A 26562-nucleotide genomic window follows, 5' to 3' on the forward strand; every position below is an offset into this window, starting at 1 on the left:
AAGCTTCTTCCTCGTTCTCTAAAGGGCACCAGACCGAAGTTGATTGTGCAACAGAAAGGAAATGGTAATCAGAGTGCAAAGCAGCAGAAAGATTCCTACAGCTTTGTAGATCAGAAATGGAGTCAGGAGGCTCCTGGAGGAGGCCAGGTTATTTCTTTACTCTCTGTATAGACAGCAATATGCAAAACATGTGGTATCTTGTTGTAAGAGTAAAGTGGCTCTGGAGTCAATGGCTTGGCCAAAGACCACATTCTCGAACACTTTACATACAGCATGGTGAGGACCACGGGCTGTGGGGTCAGAGCTGGCTCGGTGACACTTGCCACTAGTTATGGGATCCTGGTGAAATTATCAACCCGCCCCCCGGCCTTAGTTTCCTCATCTGTAAAGTGATTCTCATAACATTAGCTTTTTTATATATTGTCATAAAGGATAAAGCAAAAAAAATTGCATATGTATAAAGAATTCCCCAGGAGATATATATAAAAATTTCCTCATTAGCTATACCACATAAAAAATGGTCAACAAATAAATTATACTATTTTTTGTTAGATCTTGATTTGCACCCCTTTGAGGGTCTTTCGTACGTTGGTCAACTCCCTGGAGCTGAGCTATGCGGACAGTTCTGGTGGTGGTGAGCTGTTAGTAACAACCGAAATCCCAGTTCCGTCAGAAACGTACCCATTACTGCAACGTCACTGAAAGCAGGACCTGGGCTGTCTTCACCATGATAAAGCTAGCAGCTAAAAGTGCTGTAAACACGTAGGGCTCAAGGGGTATTTCGTAACTTGAAATGACGTGACCAACTTGATAATAAAATTGTTTACGATAGCAGAAAATCTGAGGTGCACACAAACATTATTTCCTATCATGTAGCATTAAGATGAACCCGTACTGGAAACGGAACTAAGCAAGAGTGACGGATTGTCTGTACCGTCGTACAGACACTTTGAGTTGCTTGCCAAGTAGGTGTAAGCTAGCATTTAAAAATCAGAAAAAAATGCCTTTGCTCTGTTCTTAGCAGAAAATAAATTCTGTGAGGTTTCCCCTAACGCCAATGATGGTGCTCTGGGTGTCTACATTGTACAGGTTTCACTAGAAAAATTTTACATTTATTAAAGAGGAATCGAGACCGACTTTTAACAATTTTATAAATTTAATTTGGAAGTTTTATTAAGTGAGTTAATGTACATGATAATGTGTAGTTTTTGTTCAGAAATGCTTATTCCTACCTATATTCATCTTTAATAATTATGGGTTGATTAGCATTTCAGTGTATCCGGTAGATATGACCTTCAACTTGCTGATCTAGTTGCTTTTCCTATGGTAATTTATGAATAATTTACATTTGGCCCATGGGCATTTTACGATACACAATGACATGGGTATCTTGATAAATTGCTAATTAACAATTTTCTCAGCAAACTCTCTCCAATACAGAGCAGGTATGCCTTAGGAACTTTGTGCTTTTAACTATGTCTAGTATAGTGCTTTGCAAGGAGTAGTAAAAAACAACAAATTGAGGAATGGTTAGTTTCTATAAACTGTGTAATGAATGGTTTGAAGGTCAATTCAAGTACTTTTCAAGAAAACTAACACCCGCTTTTCTTCTTAAAGTCCTCTATACATTGTTTTCTGTTCCATATATGTGGGCTGTGTAACTTTACTGCTGATGATTTCAAGTGGTCTGAAAAGTTATCATCCTAATGACAATATTCTTGCAATAAGAAAAGGAGTAAAACATGTACAAACAGGGAAAACGCAACTGAACCACGAACCTCTATAGAAAGCAGTTGTAATGAAATAAATAGAAATTTGTCTTTAAAATAAACATTGTATCTGTTACCCAGTTTGAAAATAGATTAAAAATTGAGAAAATCCAGTCTCAGGAAGAGCTTAAAGGAGTGGGCGCTGTCATACTCTTCTAATGAAGTGAGCAGTAGCATTTTGCTTTACATAGTACTTTGGCATTATGTAGTCATCACTCCGAAATCATGCATACTCTTTGACCTAATGGTGACACAATTAGGAAATATGGTCTAAGGAAATAACCCTAAAATCAATAAAGGCTTTATGAAAAAAAACATATTTATGAAAGCATTATTTACAATAGAGAAGAATCAGAAGTTAATTTTCCATCAAAAAGAAATGATTATTTATGATGTAATCCATATAATGGAATATTATAAACTCATAAAAAGTATAATGTGGAAAGTTACATACAATTTCGTTACATGTAAATAAAATATAAAACTCTACTCAACAATGTTAACAATACTTTTCTTTTGGAAGATTGGAAATTAGATCGCTTTTTTTCTCTTTTCTGTTTTTATGTATTTGTGGACTATCTTTTAATCACTATTTTTTAAATTCACGAAAAATAAATTACAGAGTTCACTGCAATAATCTATTTGGAGATTATGCTCTGGACCTTTTCATAGCCCGAGAAATCATATCATGTTAAACCAAGATTGCAGAGTATGCTTTCAAGGACTCTCAAGAGTAAGCAGCCCTATTAAAGATTCTTTGACTCACCTAGTTGACAGCATTTGTGAAAATCCTGATACTGGTTAGAACTCTGTATGCATGAGGGGCTGAAGGAAGCCAGTAGCCAGCGTGGCTGTAGCTTAGGGAAGGGAGAGCAGGTCCAGCACCAGCAGATGAGTTCAATCTGTGCACAAGCAGCAGCTCACACTGGCCTTTGTTCATCCTCAGGGCAACAGGAAGATTTCGAAAGATTTTTGAAAAGAAAAATGACAAGACTCAAGGTACTTTCTAATTAGATCATGGACTTACTTCTTTCAAAACATAGTCTCATTCTCTTTTTATTGCATCTAGTTTTTACATTAAAATCCTCTTTTTTTCTGGGCACCTGGGTGGCTCAGTTGGTTAAGTATCCAACTCTTAATTTTGACTCAGGTCATGATCTCAGGGCTGTGAGACCGAATCCCGTGTGGGGCTCAACGCTGAGCAGGGAGCCTGTTTAGGATTCTCTCTTTCCTTCTCCCTCTGCTCCTCCCCACTCATTCCCAACCCCTCTCTCTCAAAAGAAAAAAAAAAAAATCCTCTTTTTCTTTCTTGGTATTGGTAATGTGTGTTTTCTTTCTTTCTATTGATTTGTCTTGATAGCAGTTTATCACTTTTATTAATTTTTCCAAAGAACCAAATTGTGGCTTTGTTATCTCTATTGCATATTTTACATTCTATGTTGTTGACTTATGTTTTTATCTTATTTATATGCATCATTCTACATTATGTAGGTTAGATTTCTTTTCCTTGGTGAGATCAAGTTTAGATCACTGATTTTCTTTTTATGTTTTCATTTTCTAATATTTGCACTTAGGTAGTAATTTTCTTTCTAAAATCTTCATTGACTGCGTGCATCTAGCAAGTTTAATGGGTTATGTATTCTATGGTATTCAATATAAATATTGTTTAATTTCTTCTTTTGACCCATGGAATTTTTAGAAATACATGATCTAACATTCAAGAGTATGGAAAAATTTTAGTTGTATATTTTGGCATTTGATTTTTGTATTATTGTGTTAAATTCATTCATAGAATTGTCAGTATAAAATTATCCATCTTAATATTTCCATTTATTCATTTTATAGACTCCAGTTATCTGCTTAATTTTACATCTTTTCATCTTTTTCTCTTTTTCTTTTTTTCCTTGAATATATTAATTAAGGTTATTTTGTTCTGATGACTTTTAACACTTGAGTTTCTATAGGTGTGTTTTTATTGTAGTTTTATTCTCTCTCTGTATTCAATTATATATTCCTTTATATTGGCAAATATAACAATATTTTTATAACCAAAAAATTGTAAATTTTTAAATGTAGACAGAGAAGGGGGCTGATCACCTTAAAACTGAGCTGAATAAAGCTTAGGTTTCAGTTTTATTAGGACCCAGTCTCTGCTTCATTTCTTATGTTGGCCCTTTGCCTCTAAAGCTCTTGACACAGGCCAAGCTCATATTCTCAGACGTTAAGCCACATCCAAAATTGCAGATGCTTCCCAAAAAACGTATTTGCAGATAATCAGCTCACCTTTCCAAGATTCAAGACGATCCTGAACCATAGTTCCTCTAGTACATGCTGCTTCCACAACTTTCCAATGTGATAAAAAATGATCATTTTCTTATACAATTTACATTTCATTTGGCTCTTTTTCCCCCTCTTGTTCTTAGTAGTAGCTTGATCTGTCACAAACGACTCCATCCAAATGCAGAAATACGGATGATTTTATTTTCTGACACTTTACCTACCTGTAAATTCTGATTTTTTTCTAAATTTAGTTTGAGATTTCATTTATAATAAATATGCAATGGAGACAAGGATGTCTGATCTCACCATTTCTATTCAATATTTTACTGAAAGTTCCATCCAGGGCAAGTAGGCAAGAAAATGAAATAAAAGTCATCTAGATCGCAAAAGAAGAAACAAAATAATCTCCATTTCAGATGGCATGGTCTTGAATACAGAATATCCTAAGTAATCCACTAGAAAGCCATTAGAACTCATACATGAGTCAATACGATTGCAGAATACAATATTAAAATACAAAAATCAATTGCATTTCCAGATACTAGATTAATCATTTGTAAAATGAAGTTAAGCAAGCAATTCCGTTTATAATAGATCAATGAGAATAAAATACGCAGGTATCAGTTTAACAGAAGAAGTGAAAAATTTATACAGTGAAAATGACAAAGCACTGTTGAAGGAAATTAAAGAAGCTCTAAATAAATGAAAACACATCCCATGGTCGTGAGTCAGAAGACTTCATATTGTTAAGATGGAAATACTCTGAGTGGTAATAATGCCCTGCCCCAAATACGTCCACATTCTAATCTCTGGAACCTGTGAATGACCCCTTGTGTGGCAAAAGAGATTTTGCAGATGTGGTTTAATTAAAGATTTTGACAAGGAGAAATTATACTGGATTATCCAGATACACATGGTATAATCATATGGTCCTTATAAGAAGGACACAAGAAGAGTCAGAGTCAAAAGACAATGAATTTGCTGAAGCACAGATTGGAGTAATGAACTTTGACGACTGAGGAAGGGGCCATAAGCCAAGGAACAGAGGCAGCCACCAGACACTGAAACGGCAAGGAAACAGACTCTCCCCTCATTGCTTCCAGAAGGAAGCAGCCCTGTGGATATCATGACTTAAGCTAAGTGACACTTATTTTGGGTTTCTGACCTCCAGGACGATAAGAAAATAACCTTGTGCTGTACTCAACCACTGTGTTTGTGTAATAGCAGCAGTCGGAGACTATATACTCTTCAAATCCGTCCACACAGTCAATGCAATCCATACCAAAATCGGAAGTTTTATTTTTCATCTAAAATAAAAAAAGGTAGATTTAATGCAAGAACAACATGAACCACTGGCCCGGGTGATGATTTCTTTCCCCTTTGTTTAATTAGGATGCATATTAGTTTCAAGAGTAACTGGATGGCTTGTTTACTGATTCTTTTGAGTAATACTTGCAATACTTGCAAAAATGTCACCATCTTCTATCACGTGCAGTAGATATTCTTCCATCTCTTGAGGTCCAGATTCTATACAACTTGCCATATCGCATAACAGTACTGTTTAAAAAGTCTTTGCAAGCCTTTCAATATTCTTTTAAAGAGAGACAAGTTTTCCTTCTCCAGTCCTATGATGTTAACCCAAGTAAAAATTTCACTGTAATTGTTTACCAGGTTTCAAAGTTCTGAAAGGTTAATTGGTTGAATACATTTGTGCTAACTCATGGTAAACATTGCTAAGGGACTTAATGAATCTACCCATAATCTGAGATTATGTTTCGGTAGCTATTGTACCCTGCCAAGTGGTATCAGAGAAGCTAGAATACGTTTTTTACGTGATTCCAGCATATGACTAATCACCATGGCAGGCGTGGGGTTAGCCTGTCCGGAGAAGTAAAGAGCTCTTTAGTCTGCAATCATTATTCTTTCATGTAACAGTATAGTAGAAAGGGCTTTGTATCATGGGCTCCTGTTCTAAAATGCACCTGAGATTTTTTTTTTTCCCCAGATATAGAGAGGCCAATAGATCAAGGAATAATTGCCATAGAAAATACCGTTGCAGGCGGCTGGGTGGCTCAGTCGTTTAAACCTTCTGCCTTCAGCTCAGGTCAAGATCCCAGGGTCCTGGATCGAGCCCCACATTGGGCTCCCTGTTCGGTGGGGTCTGTTCCTCCCTCTCCCTCTGATCCTCCCTCCTACTCGTTCTCTCTCTCTCTTGCTTTCTCTCAAATAAATAAAATCTTTAAAAAAAAAAAAGAAAATATTGTTGTTAAATAGTTCCCAAGAGACACACCCACACCACTCCACACAGGGCCACAGGGGAAGCACCATGGTCCAATCAGGTGGCAGAGGGAGCAAGGACGAAGTGCGGCTCAAAGCCTTTATTTTGGTGTTTGAAGGAAGAAACAGGCAAGGGAAATCAGGCAAGCTAAGCAAGCTTAGCAATGGATAGTTTGAATAATTTTGGTAGGCTCTGGGTTATAGCAGTGATCACTAGTTGTCCCGTACCTGGATCTGGGGTGATTTAGGTCAGGGGGATAATGTTCTGGACTTCAGGAGTCTGAAAATGAAACAGAGGTACAGCTGAGGGATTGATTGGTTTGTGTGTCAGATGCCTGCGCACAAGCAAGTTGTTAGCTGTCTGTAGGAATTAGCTAACCCCTCCCCAGGTCCACAGGGCCCCCCAAATTGTCAAAACATCATAAAATACAGAAAACAAAAACCATGATTAGTAGAGCTCTATTCTCTTTACAGATTCCCATCATATCTATGTCAAGATAAGGAAGGGCACACTGAAAGCATTTTTGCTGGAAGCAAAACTGGCAAAGATCAGCATGTATTGAAGTTAGTTAGTTTGTATTCATCTGAAGCTTGTCCGTTGCTACTTTAAGGATGCCAATTCCTCCCAAGGGCTATTTGCTTCCACAAGTGCATTTGTTAACTGACAGCAAAGCCCAGTGAAATTATTTGTTGCATATTGAATATACTCCCCATTATAAGTACTAATGAAAAGCTACACCTTTAAGAATCATATTTGGAAACCAGAAATGCTGGGCATAGAAAACGTCACAAACAAAAGGCCAAGGACACCCAAGAAATGTTCTAGGACATCCTGAGCCCCAAACATATTGTCCAGGTACGACGAATTACAAAAAGTTGCAAAAAGTTCCCTATTCTTATTGATCAATTCACAAAGTTGAATCTTTTGCCTTTGAGCGGAGACCTAACACTATTCACATATTGAGGGCGGATGCCATGTTTTCCCCAGAGCAGCGCAAGTGGCAGAGCAGCTTGGGCAGGAAGAGGTGGCCACTCTGGGAGGAAGGGCCACAGCGAATCACCACTGCGCCTCCAGACTTCTTGTAGAAACTGACAAGCTAATTCAAAACATCTATATGGAAATGCAAGGGACGTCGGATGCCAAAATAACCGTTAAAAACAAGAACGAGTCCTGAATTCAAATCTTGACTATAAAGCCACAGTAATCCTGGCATAAAGATAAATTTATAGATGAATGAATAGAACTGAGAATTAATAAATAACCCATACATTTATAATCGGTTGATTTCTGACAAGGGTGTGAAGGCCAATCAATGGGTAAAGAATAATTTTCAACCAATAGTCTTCAGACAACTGAATATCCACATGCAAAAGAATAAATTTGGACCTTCTACCTCACATGATTCACAAAAATCCACTCAAAATATAGTATAGACTTACTGTAAGAGCAAAAGTATAAAAGGCTTAGAGAAAAACCGTAGGTGTGAATCTCTGTGCCTTGGTTTAGACAGTGGTTTCTAATATCGAAAGCACAAGCAACGGCAACAAAAAAGATAAATTAGACTATATTAAAATTTAAAACTTTATGCTGCGAATGATACCAACAAGAAAGTTAGAAAACAAGCCAGAGAATAAAAGAAACTATTTGAAAATCACATATCTGATCATGGACTTTTATACATCTACAATATATAAAGATTCCTTACAACTCAATACTAAAAAGATGACTGAATTTAAAAATGGGCAAAGAACTTGAGTAGCCACTCCTCCAAAGAAGATATACAGATGGACCAGAAACACATAAAGAAATGTTTAACATCAGTGATCATTAGGAAAATGCAACTTAAAACCACACAAGATACTAATTTGCACCCACTAGGATGGTTATAATCAAAAAGATAGTAATGAGTGTTGACAATGATGTGGAGAAGTTTGAATCCTCATTCACTGCTGGTAAGAATATAAAATGGCACAGCCACTTTGCAAATATTTGGGCAGTTCCTCAAAATATTAAGTAGTTACCATATGGCCCAGCATTTCCATTCTAGGTGTATACCTAAGGTAAATAAAATATATGTCCACACGAAAATTTGCACATGAATATTCACAGGAGCACCATCCAAAATAGAAAAAAAAAATGGAAATATCACAGACGTCCCTTAACGAATAGATAGATGAGGTGTGGTGTACCTATATAGTGGAATGTTATTTGACAATAAAAAGGAATAAGGTACCGATACGTGCTACAGTATGGATGGATCTTGAAAACACTATGGTAAGTGAAAGGAGCTCGTTAAAAAGGGCCACATATTCCATGATTTCAAATTTTTAAAGCTTTTATTTATTTATTTAGAGAGAGAAAGTGAGAGAGCACAAGCAGGGGGAGGAACAGAGGGAGAGGGACAAGCAGACTCTGCACTGAGCACAGAGCCCAAGGCAGGGCTCAATCCCAGGACCCTGAGGTCATGACCTGAGCTGAAACCAAGAATAGGACTCATAACTGACTGAGCCACCCAGGCCCCGCTCCATGACTCCACTTACAAAAAATGTTCAGAATAGGTGAATCTTATAAAGACAGAAAGTATATTAGCCTAGGGCTGGGGGATATGAGGGAGGAAGGGTTATGGAGTAAATGTTAATGGATATGGGTTTATTCTTGGGTTGATAAAAATATTCCAGAGTTAGATTGTGGTGATGACTATACAACTCTGTGAATATACGAAAAACCACTGAATTGCAAATTTCAAATGGTTAATTTTATTGTGTGTCAATTATAGAACAATGAAGATGATAAAAATGTACACAAAAATGCAATGGAAATTAAAGTATGAACACATAGTTTTGTATTAAAATTACATCAGAATAAGGGCTCCTGGGTGGCTTAGTCAGTGAAGCGTCTGCCTTTGGCTGGGGTCATGATCCCAGGGTCCTGGGATCGGGTCTCACACTGGGCTCCCTGCTCAGTGGGAAGCCTGCTTCTCCCTCTGCCTCTCCCTTTGCTCATGCTCTCTCTCTGTCAAATTTTTAAAAATTACATCAGAAAAATACTTGAATTATATATAGTAGTATTTATATTTGTTTTAAATCTATCATTATTTATTTAAATGTACAATCGTGAGCTTGGCACCTGTTTACTGATCCAATTTCTGTAAGTTTTAAAGGAACCTAAAATGAGATCACCGAGTCCTTCCACGTTTTTCTGCCAGACATGATGGTGAGCAAAGTTAAAGATGGTCTCTTTCACAATTGACAAGACATCCTGATGTACTTAGAAAAATCACTGATGTTGTAAGAGCACGCTCCCTCAAGCCCAGTGATCTGTTGCTGCAGAAGTGTAACCAACCGTTCTCATAGCACACGTTTCCGAGAAGTTCTCGGTATGACTCATTTCTATGTAGTCACATTTTTTTTTCCAATAAGCTCAACGTCTATTGCATCCAGTGCTAGAAGTATAGGGATAATGATACACAACAGTAGAAATGTATATGGTATCATTCCTCTTTTGGTTTTGGAACAAAAAATGAGACATAGAAGGTGGAGATAGAATAATTATGAGTCTTCAACGTGTGTGGAAACATTTAAAGCTGTGGAATATGAACACGGACGAAAATAATTATATTAATACTTTATAGTTTTAGGTGCCCACAAGCTATATAAAATTGCATGTGACCCTCAAAACAACTGGGCAAAGGTATGAATGAGGAGACATGAAGGCTAAGCATGGTGCCTAAGTCCCTGCAGTTTATCAGCAAAACACAGACCCGAAATAAAATAAAATAAATCATCCCCAGCTCGTATCACATATATGTAATATATATAGAATAGATACATATGCCTATAATGCAGATATCCTATTGCTATAACCACATGTAGTTGAGTATCATAATAAACAGTGATTAATGCTTCACATCAGTTTACGATTTTTGAAATTTATTCGCCAACGCTCAAAGATGGTAAGTGGCTTGGTCCAAGTTAACCAGGTAGCTCGATGAGAATCAAGGCTATACTCAAATTTAAGGCTTCTGCTGAATAGGCATTTAAAAATATGTCTAGGGATTCTTGGAGTGTAACTCCTTGCATCTGGCGAATACTGAGGTTTCCGTTCCAGGTCAAGGAGCTGGAATCCTTTGTTAGCTTTGCTCCTTCCCATCTGGGTCTGGTTTCACTCTAGGTGTTTGAGTTGTGAATCGCATTAATAGACATCCACTTTTTCTAGCTCTTCCAAGTCGCCCCTCTCTTATCCAGAAGCTCATCACTAAAACTGTGTGTATATATTCAAGTGAACAGGGAAGCAGAATAATTACGCGTCGGAATCAGATCCCCAGTTCTTCGGGGAGGCCGATAATAGCCTAACCTGACCAACTAAGTTTTGTTTTTGTTTTTGTTTTTTTTTCAAAATATCCACCGAGCAATTCTGTTCACCCCTCTGCTTCACTTAAGTGATACAGATTTGAAACAAGCTACAACGGCCTACTTTACAAAGTACTTCCTCTGAACCTATTGCTTCCGTAATCTCAAAGGAGGCACCTTTCAGAGAATGTCTACAGTGATGAACTCTCCCAATTTAAAAGTAAGAGAGTACAGCAGTGAGTCAATGAGAAAAGAATAAAAAAAGAAAGTCAGGGAACACAGGATTTATGAATTTTATATTCAGGGTTTTTACTGTTCTTGCTATGTTGGCTCACTTCTTTCCCTCTTTCCTGTCCCCAGACTCCCAAGCAACATAATGATGCATTGTTCCCAGTTTGAAACACACAGTACGTTCACGTTCATTATAGTATTACAGACTATATTATTTTAAATATTTTCCTTAAAATAAGAAGCTATTTTGTGTCCTGTTACTTTGCCTGCTTTAATTTCACTCTTTTTAAGGGTTTTAATGGTCAAGTCTTCCAAGAGAAACGAAGTGCCAGTAAATATTACCAATTTCAGTACCTTACCCCCCTGGACACAACTGGCCATGGTGGGACATGTGCCCCAGTGAGGCCGATTTAAAATTATTTTTTTTGAGACTTTTCTAAAGGGAGCTGGAAGAGAAGTGCCTTTGCTCTGCGGCTCTAGCGAATTTCGGCTCTCCCTGCAAACACTGCTGCTCCTGCAGCCCTTCTGAGTGTGCGTTCCATTCCAGCCCTTCTCCTTTGTGCAAGGTCATTGCTCCCTCAGTTCTTCCCCCTGCACTGTAGCACCAACGCCAGCAATTTCCCCCGTTACTGGATCATTCCCATGACCGTGCAAACATACTTTCAGTCTTCCCCCAAAATATCTCTTACCCCCCCTCGCCTTTTGTCTAGTTCTCCCGTTTCCCTGCTCTTTACAGGAAATTGCTTTGAAAATGTTTGTGTTCGTTGTATCAGATCCTTCTTTTCGTATTCTCTCTTAAATTCACTCCAGTCCGTTTGCTTTGCTGCTCTGATCAGGGTCACCAATGACAAGTCAAGTTAGTCTTGACTTCTTTCTTTTTCTCACACTCCACCTCCAGACCATCAGACAATCCAGTTTGCTCTACCTTCAAAAGAGGTCTGCGATGCAACCCTTTCTCAAGCTCGTTAACCGGGTGCAAACCACCACCATCTCTCGCTCGGGTATGACCAACATGCTCTTCCAGCTTCTACCGGCCCCAGCACTCACAGGGTTTGGGCTCAACACTGTAGCAAAATGATCTTGTGAAGTAATAGCCATATAACCCTCCTCTGCTCAAAACCCTCCAGGAGCTTCCTACGTCCCTCGGAGTCAAAGCTAAAATCCTGACAATGGCTTACAAGGCACCAAACATCTGTCCCTCTCTTGAACCCTCCCTCTCTGACCCCACCGCGGCTGCTCGCCCATCGGCCCCCCCTGCGCCAGCCGCACCAGCCTCCTGCTGTTCCGCCAACACACTACAGAGCTTCAAGCTTCAGGCCTGTTCTTTGCTCTCTGCCTGGAATGGTGTTTCCACAAATAGCTTCAGAGCCAACTTTCTCATCACTTTCAAATTGGTTCCTTCTGAGGGCTGTGAGGGAAGATGATGTTCCAGGCCCTCTCCTTGGCTTAGAGACGCCCATCTTCATGTTCACAGGGCATTTCCCTGTATCTTCACATCATCTTCCCTGTGTGTATCTCTGTGTCCACATTTCCCCTTTTCTATAAATCATATTAGATTGGGGCCCAACCTAACAACTTCATTTTAACTTGATTATCTCCGTAAGAACTCTATCGCCAAATAAAGTCACACTGGAGGTGCTGGGGGTCAGGACTTTAACGTATGCATTTGGGAAGGGACACGGTTCAACCCCAACACCTTCCCTGACCACCTGCTTCAAATTACAACCCCATCCACTCTCTATCATCCTTTTTTACGGCACCTGTCATTTTCTAGTAAAAGTATGTCCTTCCCCCAAGGCAGATAGGACCACTATGCTCTCAGAATATAGAATAGTCCATAGCATATGGTAGGTGCTCAATAATTATTAATTAACTTCACCTGTCTGAATCCCTGATGCCTCTTCTTCCAGAAATGATTGTCTGAGACAGTAACTAAGTAGCTTTTCAGTTACCAGACCCAAAGGCCAAAAATGCCTGAGAGGCTGCCTACCTCCTTCTATGGCTCCACCTGCTCTGAAACCACCCAGAAAACACATAGGACTTGACCTCGCCCTAGGAATGAGGCAAACACTACACTGTGCATATAACAATTGCCAGGAATTTGATAACTCACTTTTAAAATGCCTTGAAAATGTAAAAGTGATTTTGCATTAAAGTTAACCTTCTGCTAAGTTTGGCACTTTCATATCCTTACAAAAAGAGATCCTATTCTTTTCTTCATCTCTTTCTGTCCATAATACATTGCATACACACATGGATATTTATTGATAAAGCAGTGTCTCTTAGGACCAAGAGGACCAGTCGGAATCAACTTTCTCGAAATCAAATTCTGGTCAGCTGTACAATCATGGACAACTTTGCTTAACTTCTCTGCACTTGGTTGAACTGTCTGTAAAATGACAGAGATTCCAGAAGGTTCTTTTCTTATTTGCATTTCTCTATTTATGGATGGATATCATCAAGTCTCTGTGAGAATTATGTGGATATCACTGGTTTTAATTTACTGACTCAGCAGAGAGAACTAGTGATTAAGATAATCCAAAAGAATGTCCTGAAAATAACACGGTATAGCTTTAAAATCCTGAGAACAAGTATTCACTGCTACAATAGACTAAGCTCATTTGCAATTCCCCAACACCTCAGCTCTGTCCTATTTTTACAATAGACGGGGAATAGAGGGGAAGAAGTTTATTTACTTAAAAGGAAAAAACAACTATTAACATACATACCGAGTCATTGAAAATAATACGGTATTATTAGGCAAAGTATAATCTCAATAAATCTTTAAATAACTGCATTTGTGGCCAGTTTTTTGAATGATCTTTGTATTTAGAGATAGCAGCTATTATACTGATGCATAAACTGTTTTTTATGTAGTGTGTTTTTACCTTGTTTTATATACGTGTAATTACCTTGTCTGTCCAGAACCAATAATATTTTGCAATATGAACATGAAACTATCAGCTCCTGATTTGTGGCTGTGACAGTCATTGAAGATCTTAGAACACTGGATTTAAACTCTTTTTCGCCTTTGGCCTAAAATATTATCTCATTTAAAAGCTTGCATTTTTAAAGAAGGGGATGAAATTTATAGCTTGCATTTTCCTAAACTTCAAAAGTAATTAATGCATAAGCAGTGGCACTTCTACACTATGCTCCTGTAAAAAAGATTCTTTAAATAATTTTTTATATTGCTATGGAAGAAATTTTCAGGATACACTGTAAGCAAAAAAAAAAAAGTATAGAACAATCTTTGTCGTATGCAACCTTTCAGTAAGAAACGGGAGAGATAAATCCGTATATATAAAGGAACATGGAAGGATACAAGAGAAACTCAAAATCCTGGTTATTTTCCGTCATATTATTTATACATCATTTTGATTTTTAAACCATAGGACTACATTGCCTATACAAAGAATTTTTACAAAACTTGAATTCTTTTTTATCTTATAAAAGCAACACAAAACATAAACACAGTAGAAGCGGAGCTCTTCTCCTCCGTCTTTCCTCTCATGAAGCAGACTAAGAGAGAAAGGGGAAATCAAGCTTGGCCCCGTGTATTGTCCAATCACTCTCTTCATTTTTATGAGAATGAGAGAATAAAAGGAGCGCTGCTATTTTCGCCCGGCTACCCCGTGCTGTACAATGAATGTTTTTAGAAGAGTCCTTTTGTATGCACTCAGAATTAAAACTTCTTCCCATCCACAGCTGTTTTGGGGAGCTTCAGCTGCGATCGGGGAGCCGCCGGTGCCCGCAGACGCCCGCAGGTGCACCCGGAGCCGCAGACACAAAGCGGCAGCGCTGGTGCCCTCGGCTCCTTTGCGCTCATGCTCCGCGGGGGCTGATGTGGTTTTTGGAAGGGATGACACTAATGCAGGGAAATCAGTCTGTTTTGTGGGATACTCGGTGTTCTCGTGTGCTGTGTAATCATACGCATAATCCCTATCCCTGACCAGCTCGTGAGGCTGGCCGCATTCCAGCAGGAAGACAGCAACGCCAGCCGCGCAACACAGGTGAGAAGCAGCCAGTCGGATATTTGGTTAGCTTTATACAACGATCTGTAATTTCCTTAGTTTATTTTTCATATACCCACTCTCATTTCGGCGAATAATCTATCCATAATAGCTTTGACTAATACGTGTGTGCAAAAGTAAAATATATATGATCCATAATCCATACATACATCAAAAACTATAAACGCTATTGTTACTGCTGTTTTTCAACTTATATTTCATGGCTCTAAATACTCTTACAGATATGGGTAATGGGGTTCTAGCCTAAGAATTTCTGTATAATCCGTTCCAAACTTTTTAGGACAAAGTGTAAGTCCCAAGATACGATATTTCGTTTAAATTTGTTGACTGGATTAAGTAGGCAGAAAAAGTGCAAAGAAGAGTGATTAGGAATTGTCTTCTCTGAAAATGAATGACATTTCAATATGAAAGAGTTCTCATGGAATTACTAACCCATCAAGACTCACATTAAAAAGGACCTAAGTGCAGTTCTTAATGGATGTTTATTCCAGCTGACTCACCACCCCAGCGCTCACTTGGAAATCTGTGCCAATTAAATAAAAATTTTAAAAGAATTTGATGAACCTTAATAAAATGGCCATCTCTTTAATTTTGCATAAATTACTCATGTCTATCTACACATCTAGTCCTGTAGGGTTGTATTCTTTTAAAAAAATTATTTATCTATTCATTTTTGAGAGAGTGAGCGAGGTGAGCACATGAACAGGGAGGGAGGGGCAGAGAGAGAGGAGAGAAAGAATCCCAATCAGGCTCCATGCTTAGCTCAGTGCAGAGCCCCACATGGGGCTCGATCTCATGACTGCAAGATCACGACCTGAGTGGAAACCAAGAGTTGGACACTTAACCGACTGAGCCACCCAGGCACGCCAGAGTTGTATTCTTAGATTTGGAGAAGAGGAATGAAGAGAGAGAATAAGAGTATGTTATTATGTTATTTATGACAGCCAATGGCCTTTTGAGTATCAACTATGTACTCCTACATATTGAGTGGCAAAATTCTAAATGTTTCAGCAAATGCTTACTTACAGATATTTCAAACAATGTTCAAATAACCATTTGCTTCATGCAGTAGGAGCTAATTTCACACTGACCTTGAGTCACTGCTGGATTCTAATGTGTCTTCTGAATCATCAAAGATGCAATTATGGTTAATTTAATTTTAGTGCTAAGAATATGTTAATATGAATAATTTGAAATTATTGCACAGGACTAATAATCCCTACATATAGTTGCTTATGTTAACCAGAATATTAAGTTCATAGATGTTCACATGGGTCACAAGTTTTGAATTTGCTGTCCTTATAAAATCTGAAAATAAATGATGACAATAAACAATAATTGATAATGCTTTAGAGATGTTCTTTAGAAGCACAGGTTTCAACTCAGAATGGCTTTTTTTTAACTTTTTCATATTTAAATAAGTGCTCCTCCCCTGACTGCCCACGGCCCCTTCTACTGCATATTATATGGCAATTAGCTGTTTGTATATTCATCTCTCCTCAAAGGAGATGAGTATGAACATGTCCTCTAGAGAGGTGTCCTGTCTAGCGGACAAGGACTGTCTTATTCATGCATGGTGTGTGAGTATATGGTGGACCCGGTGGGGTGGCAAGCAAGGTTTTTATTTTTTATTGAGATATAATTGACATGTAATGTTATATTAGTTTCAGGTGTTCACCACAATGATCAATATGTGTATATATTACAAAACGATCATCACGGTAAGCCTAGTTAATATCCGTCATTACACGTGTTGGCAGTTCTTCTTGTGATGAGAATTTTCAAGATCTACTCTTGGTAACTCTCAGAAACACAATACAGTATTATTAACGACAGTCACTGCGCTGTACAACTTTCAGTTTCATCGAATGAGATGCCTGTTGCCCGCTTCTGTGTCACTCAACAGAACTATCGAACTCCCGTGTTATGACTGCCAGCATATTAGGACAAGAGCAGGAAAATGACATGAATGAAAATTCAGAGACGCTCATGGTTAATCTCTGGTCAGTGTTATCTGGAGAAAGACACAAATACATAGACAATTAATTACAACACAAGGGGATCAGGGCTGTTGGGATCAATGGGGATACAGAGAAAGAAGGAACCAAGTGTGGAGATGAGGAGGCGACACTCAAGTGGAGTCCTAAGAAGTGAACCGAGGTTTGTTCACGCAGTGAGGAGAGAGCACGTGCAAGGCAGGGATCCAGACAAGGCCCTCGTGGCGCAGACCAGGAGAAGCTCGGCGGGTCTGGATGGCAGAGCTGGTGGGCGGCACTGATGCGAGCTGCTATTGGAAAGGAGGACGGAGGAGATGTGGAGTTTTGGTGCACCTTTGTGCCGTGGATGGCGAGATGCAGATAGAAAAGCAGGACAGAAAAATGAAGAGTGCGCTGGACTGACTGGACGAAAAGGAGAGAGGCAGGCAGAAAAGCACACTTGCAGCTACTTATGAAACAGCTTCCCTCTGTAGCACTAGGGAGTTTGCTAGGCTATCTCTCAGTAGGACGCTGTTTAATCCTTGCAACAGCCCCCTCGGTTAGGCTCCATTTTCACGTACAGCCGAGAAAGGCTTACTGGTGTTACGTCACTTGCCCAAATAGGAGACAGGCCAATGGCACCATCAGGATTCAAACCCAGATGCATCTAACTCCAAAGTGTATGCACAGAGTCACTAAACTCTCTGCCTTATACCGAATTCTAAAAATGGATGTTCCTGGGAATGACAGAGATTAAAAAAAAACAAAGTGATCAGAGAGGATGAAAAACCAAACCAAAACGAAATGAGGTATTTGTACCTTGGCCATTCTCATGACCCATCTTGCGTTCCCTGCAGAGGCACACTGGGAACTCGGGCCGTGGAGCCCGGGGCCTCTGATCCCCCGAGTTTGGTAATGATGGCGATAAGTGCATGACCTTGAGGTGATTACCATTACACCTGTTCTGCCAATGCAGTGTGATAATGAAGGCACCCAGTAGAAGCCTTTCATAAACCGTGCAGGTCGAATTTTACCAGAGCCCTAAAACCACCAGAGGAAAAAACAAAACCCTACAACAGTAGCACAGCGGCACATGCAAATGGATTTGGGTCACCCACAGTATGTAATTTTTGGGCAAATTGCCTGATCTGCTTGCTGTTTTATGTGCTCTATTGTTTGAATATCCATATTATTAGTTTGCTCTCCTCTGGCCTGTGAAATTGATCGTACGAATTTTCTTTTCAATCCATTCCAGTAGGTGTTCTAATTTACATTTAAAATGTACGGGCAGTGAAGTGATAGCCCTGAGAGACTCTGCTACACGGATGCCGCTGAGCACGAGCACGTGCGTGTGGTGTTGGGTGATCTCCCAGGGAGGCGCTGGAGGGGGGCGCCCAAAGACACGGCCCCCTCTCGACCGTGACGTACTTAGCCATGGTTTTTTTCGTCTGACTTGCCACTTTGATCCTTAAAAATGCAAGGTGTCAGGTAAATGCAAGGTGCAGGGATGGATGGATGGATTTATTTATTTATTTAATCAATCAATCAATCAATCTTTGGCAGCGGAAACCGTGGTTGGATTAAGTGTGTAGTCCGAGCTACGAAGTTACTTACATCTATCGTCGAACGGGGCTGATTTGGTGGCTGGGAGTCTCAATCCACATTTAATTAAACTCCTTTGCTTTTTCAAATGAGCAGCTCAGGCACACACACACACACACACACACACACACACACACACACACACACACTGTTCGCCTTCAGTACGATGCTCTCGTGGCTGCCAGAACTAGACTGGTTTCATTACATCCTGACTGATTTATCTCAATAGGAAAAATCTGATTTGTTCCATTTTTCCCTGTGCCCTCTGACTTATTTGGAGAAGAATTTGTGGAATTTGAGTTGTTTGAATACTTCTGAAGGCTCAGTACTCAGGTTTATATTATAACCTTGCAAAATTCTAGCAATAATAAATAATGTGAGTAAATAAAATTTTGATCAAATTCGAAGACCCAGAACATTTGATTTTATAGAGGATATTTGTAAAATACGCAGAAGTTAATGTCAACATTAGTGTCTTTCATGAAGCTCTGAAACGACATCCAGTAGTTTAAAGACTGAAGAATATAAGACAGATTTCAATAAGTTGTGCGCCCCCCATGCCCCCACGTAAACACAAATACATTATGACCTGTATTATATGAGAAGGAAAGGGAAACGTGGTTGGATAGGAATAAGTAGACTACATCTATTTTACAATCAGAACATTATAGATTTTCTACTAATCTCCATTCACATGCAGTGTCCTTACAGTGTAATGAAAATTAATACTTTATATAAATACCCGCCTTCTTTTACTCCCTTTTATATTTCACTACTCTATTACAAAATAAAATAGCCTATTTCTTCATGATAAAAGATGGCAATTATAAATGCATACTTGAAAATTAAAGCTTAGAAACATTCACTAAAATTTGGGAAACAAGAAAATTTAGTATAATATTGTCTGAATTACTGCCACATACCTGACAATGAAAAAATTAAGTTACCAAAATTTTATGATCTTCATGAGAAAGAATTATGGTATTAGATAAATATTTTATCTACAGCCTTGTCTACAAGGCTGTTTCGAATACCGTTTTGTTAGTATTAACGTGAAAAGCACATGGTTTGCGAGATGAGAACTGACGCAGTCATCCAAATCGTTCCTTTGTGTTTGTTTCAGCTGAGGGCCCATTCCGGAATTACATCAGAGATCTAATTACCTATCAGGTGAAAAACGAACAAACAAGCAACAAAACAACCAAACGTTTTTTGTGCAGTTGGCCTAGAAATCGGGAAATTTGCATTGAATGTCTGAATGATGAAATGGACATTTCATATCATCCAAGTTCAACATGTATTTGCAAAATTTTCTCAACTGCATTAATCATGCAACTATTTTATCCAGCATTAAGAAACTCAGAAAATTGCTCGACATCTATGAAACAAACAAGTTGCCAGATTTGGACTGGGAGGGCAAAGTAGCGAGGCCAGTACTTGAGGGATCATAAGGAGACATTGCTTTGGGAGCAAGGGCCCATCATACTAAGTTCTTAATCATAGACTGTAAATTAAGATACTGCTTAGTCATGGTTTGTGTTTTGGCATTGCATGCAGACGACCTGGCTTGGTACCAGGCTGTCAGGTCCCAGCAGGGACTATTTAGCCTATTCAAACAGGATATTCTTGGAGAGTTTAATAAAGAATCTATTTACGGAGCTGCAGATGGGGCTACGGGGACCCAGGAGAGATGGAGAAGCATCCTCACAAAAAGATAAAGCCATCAGCACTCCCTGGCTCAAAAGAGCAGGGCTAGGGGGCTGTAAGCTGCAGGGGGGAAGCTGAGCTGTGGCCTTTGGTATGGAGCCTAGCCCAGCCCACCACCCAGTAGAAAAGGAACCAAGGAATAAATACCCCTATCTCATTACTTCTTTATCTTCTGCTAGTGTGCGCTAAATTTCCACTGGCTGATCCTAACCAGAAGGCGGAGAGCAAGAGAGAACACTGATGCGAGGCGCTGAAGATCAGCTTCCTGAGGTACAAACCCTGTGGAGAAGGGTTGGGGGGGGCTGAATCTGGATGGACACACCGGCAACAGCCACACTGAGGTTAGCTGAGGAAGGGTAATGACCAGTGCTGTGCTGAGTCAGATATCGGTGACAGTGATTCCAGCTTTATTTCAAGTTTTGTATTTTGTTCATCCTGTGTTTTTGTACTCATTTTGCTTTTTTATCCAAATCAATCCTCTTACGGGGGCGCCTGGGTGGCTCAGTCGGCTGAACGGCTGCCTTCAGCTCAGGTCACCATCATCGAGTCCACGCATCAGGCTCCCTGCTCAGCGGGCAGTCTGCCTCTCCCTCTGCCTGCACCCACCCCTCTCTGTCAAATGAATAAATTTAAAAAATCTTTTAAAAAAGTTAATCCTCTTAGAGTACTTTATCTTGAGTACTGAGTTCTCTGGTGACTCCTTACATTTTGCGCCCTAGCTGTTACTTGATCCCCAGGGGATGGGCAGCAATGTTCTGCATTTTGCGTTTTGGTGATTACCCGGAAGTGTATGCTTTATGTTCGTGAGTGATTCTTTTAAAACTTAAGTTCTGAAAAAGTGTGAGGAGACCTAATCCATTTTATGACATAAGCCCTGAGGAGTTCCCTGGTTTTGAAATAAGCAACATTATGTGTACTAATAAACTTTCTCTGAAAGAAAGCTGCTTGTCTTTGATTCTGAGTATGACCTGACTTTTTTTTTTAAGATTTTATTTATTTATTTGAGAGAGAGATAGTAAGCGAGAGCAGGAGCAGGGGGAGGCGCAGAGGGAGCAGCAGACTCCCCGCTGAGCAGGGAGCCCGACGCCGGACTCGATCCCAGGACCCAGGGATCACCACCTGAGCTGAAGGCAGATGCTTAAGCGACTGACCCCCCAGGCGCCCTAACTATGTACTTGAATGAAAGCTGTTGTAATTCAGTTACCAGTAACAGTCTATTCTGCGGCTTGCCCAGTAGATTTATTTAATTTTGAGACTACTGTCTGCCTGTCCACCCCCTACACTGTAAGATTCATGAAGGCAAGGATAGGGGTTTTTGCATCTTGTTTTTGTTTTTGTTTTCCCTCACGGCGGTAGCCCTCAAAACTTGCAGATATTAGGCAATCAGTACATCTGGGTTGAATAAAGTAAATGAGTTAGTCGGCACTCATACAGTACGAAAACCATGGATTTTAGATAACACCTCTCCCTCTATGAAGCTTTAAGGAAAATAGGACAACAACCTCACAGGATGATCCAGAGTATTCTGCTTTCATGGTGTGGTTTTTGATGATTTAGAATCAGAAAATTCAGCTTTAAGGAAAAAAAATGGGAGAACTTACCCCAAGTGGCCAAAACACCTGCGGAGGCAGACCGTACGTCTAGAGCATTCAGCTTCCCTCGCTAGCGGCACAGGGCGCTCCCACCTCCATTTGTCTGCGCCCACTCGGTTCCAGGAAATCAGAAGGACCTGTGGAGGAAAGCACGTCATGAGTACCTACGGAGATCCTTAAATAAGTGGCTAACTCAAAGGAGTTCTTGATGCTGTCCCTAGAACGGGACAATTTAGAATCTGACCATTTTAAAATTCCTACAGATCGAAAGCACTGATGTTTCGAATGTTAAAAATACCTTTACTATGTTAAAAATAGAGAGCTCATGGCGTGCTCTCTACTCCCTTTCGGTGGGAACCTTCACAATGAACACGGCGTGGCTCTAGATAAGCTTAACTTGGGGAACTCGAAGTTTCTACGTCGGCTGGTGATGATTGAGCGCACCCCGAGGAAACACCGCTGTGGTACTGCAGTGAGGAGCAGTGGGAACACCTGCCTGATCTTGTCTGCTTGCGTTAGCACTCCCCAAATGCGTGCTTTGGGCCGCTAATAGGTGTTGTGTGGTCGGTACGTGTGCGTGTGGGAGGGGTGGTTATATGACCAAATACTCTTGCTAAGTGCTGGCTTGAACAGACTCTTTACTTTGTCTCCTCAGAGCCCAATACGCTGACTTGAATTTTGCATCTCCAGGAGGGATATGCCACGACGGCCAGTATATTTGGTTACAATGCCCTTTTCTCCACAGCATTTCTCAGGTGTATCCAGTAGTAACACTTTCAGTTCTGTATTCATTTCCTCTCGCTGTTGTTAACGAATTGCCACAAAACAAGTGGCTTAAAACAACACGCATGAATACCACAACGGTTCTGAGGCCGTATTTCTGAAATGAAATTTACCGGACTAGCATCAAGGTGGGCGCAGAGCTGCTTCCTGGAGTCTTCCGGGGAGAATCCCTCTTCTTGCCCCCTCTGGTCTCGAGGGGCTGCCCTCATGCAACTTCTGTTTCTGTTGCCACTTTTCTCTTTTTCCTGCAAAATTCGGCAAAAACGTCCTGGTATCACATTTAAATACGTTTCATTACTTTATAATAATTTAATTGAAAGTATGGACCAAGCATCTACTGTGTGTGTTACTTTCTCTCCTACTATGTGACGTGCTCATCTGATGCCACACAGTCCCAGCCCTCAAATCATTTATCATTTCCTTGTAGACCTACACCTAGTTCCCAGACAGCCACATCTCAAGGAAGATTATAAATGGCCTGAAACTAGTCACCAAAGTGCTGGAGGATCCAGAGAGAGCAGATCGAACATTGAATTGGGGAATCATAATGGGGCCCACGGAGCAGGTGGGGTTACAGGCCTTAAATATGTAGGCTGTGACCAGTTAAAATCTGAAGAAGAAGCTAGCAGGGGATAAAAGAAAGTCAGTGCAAAACAAACATCACAGAGCATCTGATACACAGAGCATGAAAATATTCTGGTGAAGTGCATAAACTCAATGTTTTGAAAGTGCAGCCGAGAGACAAGTTGGGTTGTATTGTACGAGACGTGGAAAAGATTGGAAAAGCAGGTTGAAGACAGATGGTGTATTTTCTTAGTGTTTTGAATGAGGTTATTTTCTTAACTTGGGAGGTAATTAATTTGGTCATTTATCATTTTTTTCAACAAATAATTAGAAGCACCTACTGCGTGTCCGACGCGCTCTAGGTGCAGGAGGTCATGCAGCCCCATCATCACTGAGGAAGTGGTAAAATCACGTGGTGTTTTAAAAACAGTGAGTGCCGTGGAGTAGAACGAACGGGGTACTTCGTTGGTTTGCTAGGGCTGCCGTCACGGAACACCGTAAACTGAGTGGCTTTAACGACGGAAATTTACTGTCATCGTTCTGGAGGCTAGAAGTTGAAATCCGGATACTCCGGCTGAAGGTGCTGGGGGAGAATCTGTTCAGACCCTTCTCCCGGCTGCTCACAGCTCCTTGGGGCTACCATTCTCCCTCTATGGCCGGATTTCCCCTGTCTATAAGGACAAAATCATATGTAATCAGGGCTCGTCCTGATGGCCTCATCTTAACTTAATCAGCCTTTAATACTCGACTTCCAAATAAAGTCGCATTCACAGGTATGGGGTTAGAACTTCAGCACCTTTCGGGGGGGGGACACAATTCAGCCCATAACAGACTGGGAGTAGGCAAGTGAGGATAGGGAATCCAGAGCTGTCCCACGCTTTAGCAGAATGGGAGAATGTGCAGTGCGTCCCAGCAGTGCGATGGGAAGAGGCACTGGGCGCGGTGTGGAGCCTGCAGGCCACAGCATTATTTATAATGAATCTATTTGTAAAAACTTCCCAGTAAGCAACACCACCTCTCACTTAAAGTTCATCTGCTAACATGCAATAGAACTATAAATTTGCTGAAAACTGCAACTCCCATCCATTTCTCATCATGATTCTCTTTCTACTATTGACCGGATAATGGAAATAATCAGCACTATCTACACAGCATAGATATTTTTATTTATATTAAATTGAATATGATTGTTTTTTCCTCTGAAATGATAAACATTGCATTTTAAAGTGATTTTTTTCTTTTTCCTACAGATGACATTTCTGACTTTATGTCTTGGCAAGTTGGAGATTTCAACATTGTTTTAAACTTGAATCAAATGCACATGCTTTTTTTTTAATGTAAGCAAATTGCAATCATCTGGTGGTAAGTGTTGTCAAGAATCATGCAGTCCTTAAGTGTTTTTCAAGAAACTTGTCATGCATAAAATCGTTGATGTACGAATTCTTGCAGTCTTGCCTTTCTTAATGAATGTTCTGAGAAGACTTCAAAGAGACAAATTAAAATCAGTTGTCCCCAACATGAATATATAGGGAATATCAAGAGCTTTTTAATAAATTCATTTAAGGATGAGTAAGGCCAAAATATTTTTATTTTCATTCTTAGAACTAATAGATTGTCAACATTCATTAATGTGGGTGCAAATAACATCATCAGTGGAAAATAAAAATTAAACTGAGATGTCACATATATTATGATGAGCAACTGTTCCACTCCTGCATATTCAAATTACATATGACTATCATGCAACCAATCCTTGGTCCCCGAGGAGTGTTCACAATTGCTCCTGAGAAATCCGTAACTGCTTGCCCCTCTCTTCACATACCCTTCATCAACTTTTGGCTCAAATCTCTGCTTCTTTGCTTCTGAAATTGCCCAAGGTCACCTTCCAGGCAGCCAGCCAGTCTAAAAGAATCAAAGTAGCTGTTTTACAGGGTTTTGCTCATTGTTATTTTAGCAAACTTTTTCCATGTTCTGTGTTTCCCTCTGACGCACATCTCGGAAGAATGAAATTGGCTCACAGTCGCACATTTGTATTCTCAGAAATCACCGTTCCTGCATAACTGCTTTATGTTCAGAATGATCTGACAAGAATCCTCTCTCTCTTACAATTAGGAGTGGTAGAATGTAGTTTGCCATTCCACTGCCAGGAACAAAACTCCAGTCTCTCAAGATTCTGAGCTGGCAAGTCATGAATTCTTACTGCAAACGAAAGAGATTTAAGGAGGTTTAGAAACAAAGTTGTACGGAATTAGTGTTTCATTATTTCTTGCCAAATCAAATTTTGCTGAGTTATAATTACTTCAATTAGAAATAGGTTCCATTCTCCTTGAAATATATACAGATTTGTAATCCAAAGGAATGTTGTTTTTACCCTTTCTCAACATCCATCTCTCTCCCTCTCTCTCCTTGTCTCTCTCTCCACCCCTCTCCATCTGCAAAGTTGGTAGGAACTAAAAAACAATTTGCCTACTTCCGAATTTTGTCTGAATCTAAAGCCTGGCCTACAACTGTTAATAACTCTCAGCCTTTTTGAAAAGGTGGTAACAAGGCAATCTTGACATTTAGTGCAAATTCATCCCCACTGCTGGGAAAACCACTAAAGCTGGGGCCCGCTAATAGTGCATCAATAATCTTCGTGTCATAGGTGAAGACTAGTAAAATTAGCACTTAATGTGGGCAATTCTTCCTGGCCTTCCTAAGGAAATTTATGGAAGGAAGTGGATTAGTCTTTCTCTACTCTTAGCTCTTCTACTTTTAATGTGTACTTTCTTCCTTGAAGACATCATTCATTTCCATGGCTTTCATATCAAGCTCTTGGAGGCTGACTTAGCGCTCTCATAATCTGGCCTACAATGTCTGTTACCTGACCCCAATCTAATTTTCCGGTCTCATCTGCTTCCTCTCCCATTCTCGTCCTTCACTCTGGCCTCCTTTGGTCTTGGCATGGTGGAATTCCTCTGTTCCTCATACGGACGCCCTTTTATGTTGCTGTGCTTCTTATTGCAATGGTCTACTTTAATTTTTTTATCAAAAAATGCACTCAGCTCAGTAGTTTTCTCCCTTATGGAGTCTTCTTTTGAAATCCTCTTTTCCAAAGACATAGTAAATTTCCTTTTTTTTTTTTTAACTCCTGAAGCACTTAATTTTATTCAAACATGTAGCACATATCTCTAAAACCATGTAAGAATTGGGACACATGGATGGCTCAGTCAGTTAAGTGTTCAACTCCTGATTTCGGCTCAGGTCAGGATCTCAGGGTCGTGCGATCAAGCCCCATGTCAGGATCCGTGATCAGTGCAGAGTCTGTTTGAGATTCTCTCTCCTCCTCTCCTTCTTTCCTTCCCCCCACTCGTGTTCTCTTCCTCTCTCTAAAATAAATAAATAAAAATTTAAAAAA

General features: G+C 39.9%; 1 pseudogene; it reads right to left on the reverse strand.

Moving 5' to 3' along the window:
• Positions 1-5377: 5377 nt before the first annotated feature.
• On the reverse strand, positions 5378-26073 carry LOC123784563 (COP9 signalosome complex subunit 3-like; annotated as a pseudogene).
• Between the last annotated feature and the right edge of the window lie 489 nt (positions 26074-26562).

The sequence above is a fragment of the Ursus americanus genome, chromosome 27 (assembly GCF_024610735.1).
Source record: "Ursus americanus isolate L20-20 chromosome 27, mUrsAme1.1.p, whole genome shotgun sequence".
Lineage (NCBI taxonomy): Eukaryota > Metazoa > Chordata > Mammalia > Carnivora > Ursidae > Ursus > Ursus americanus.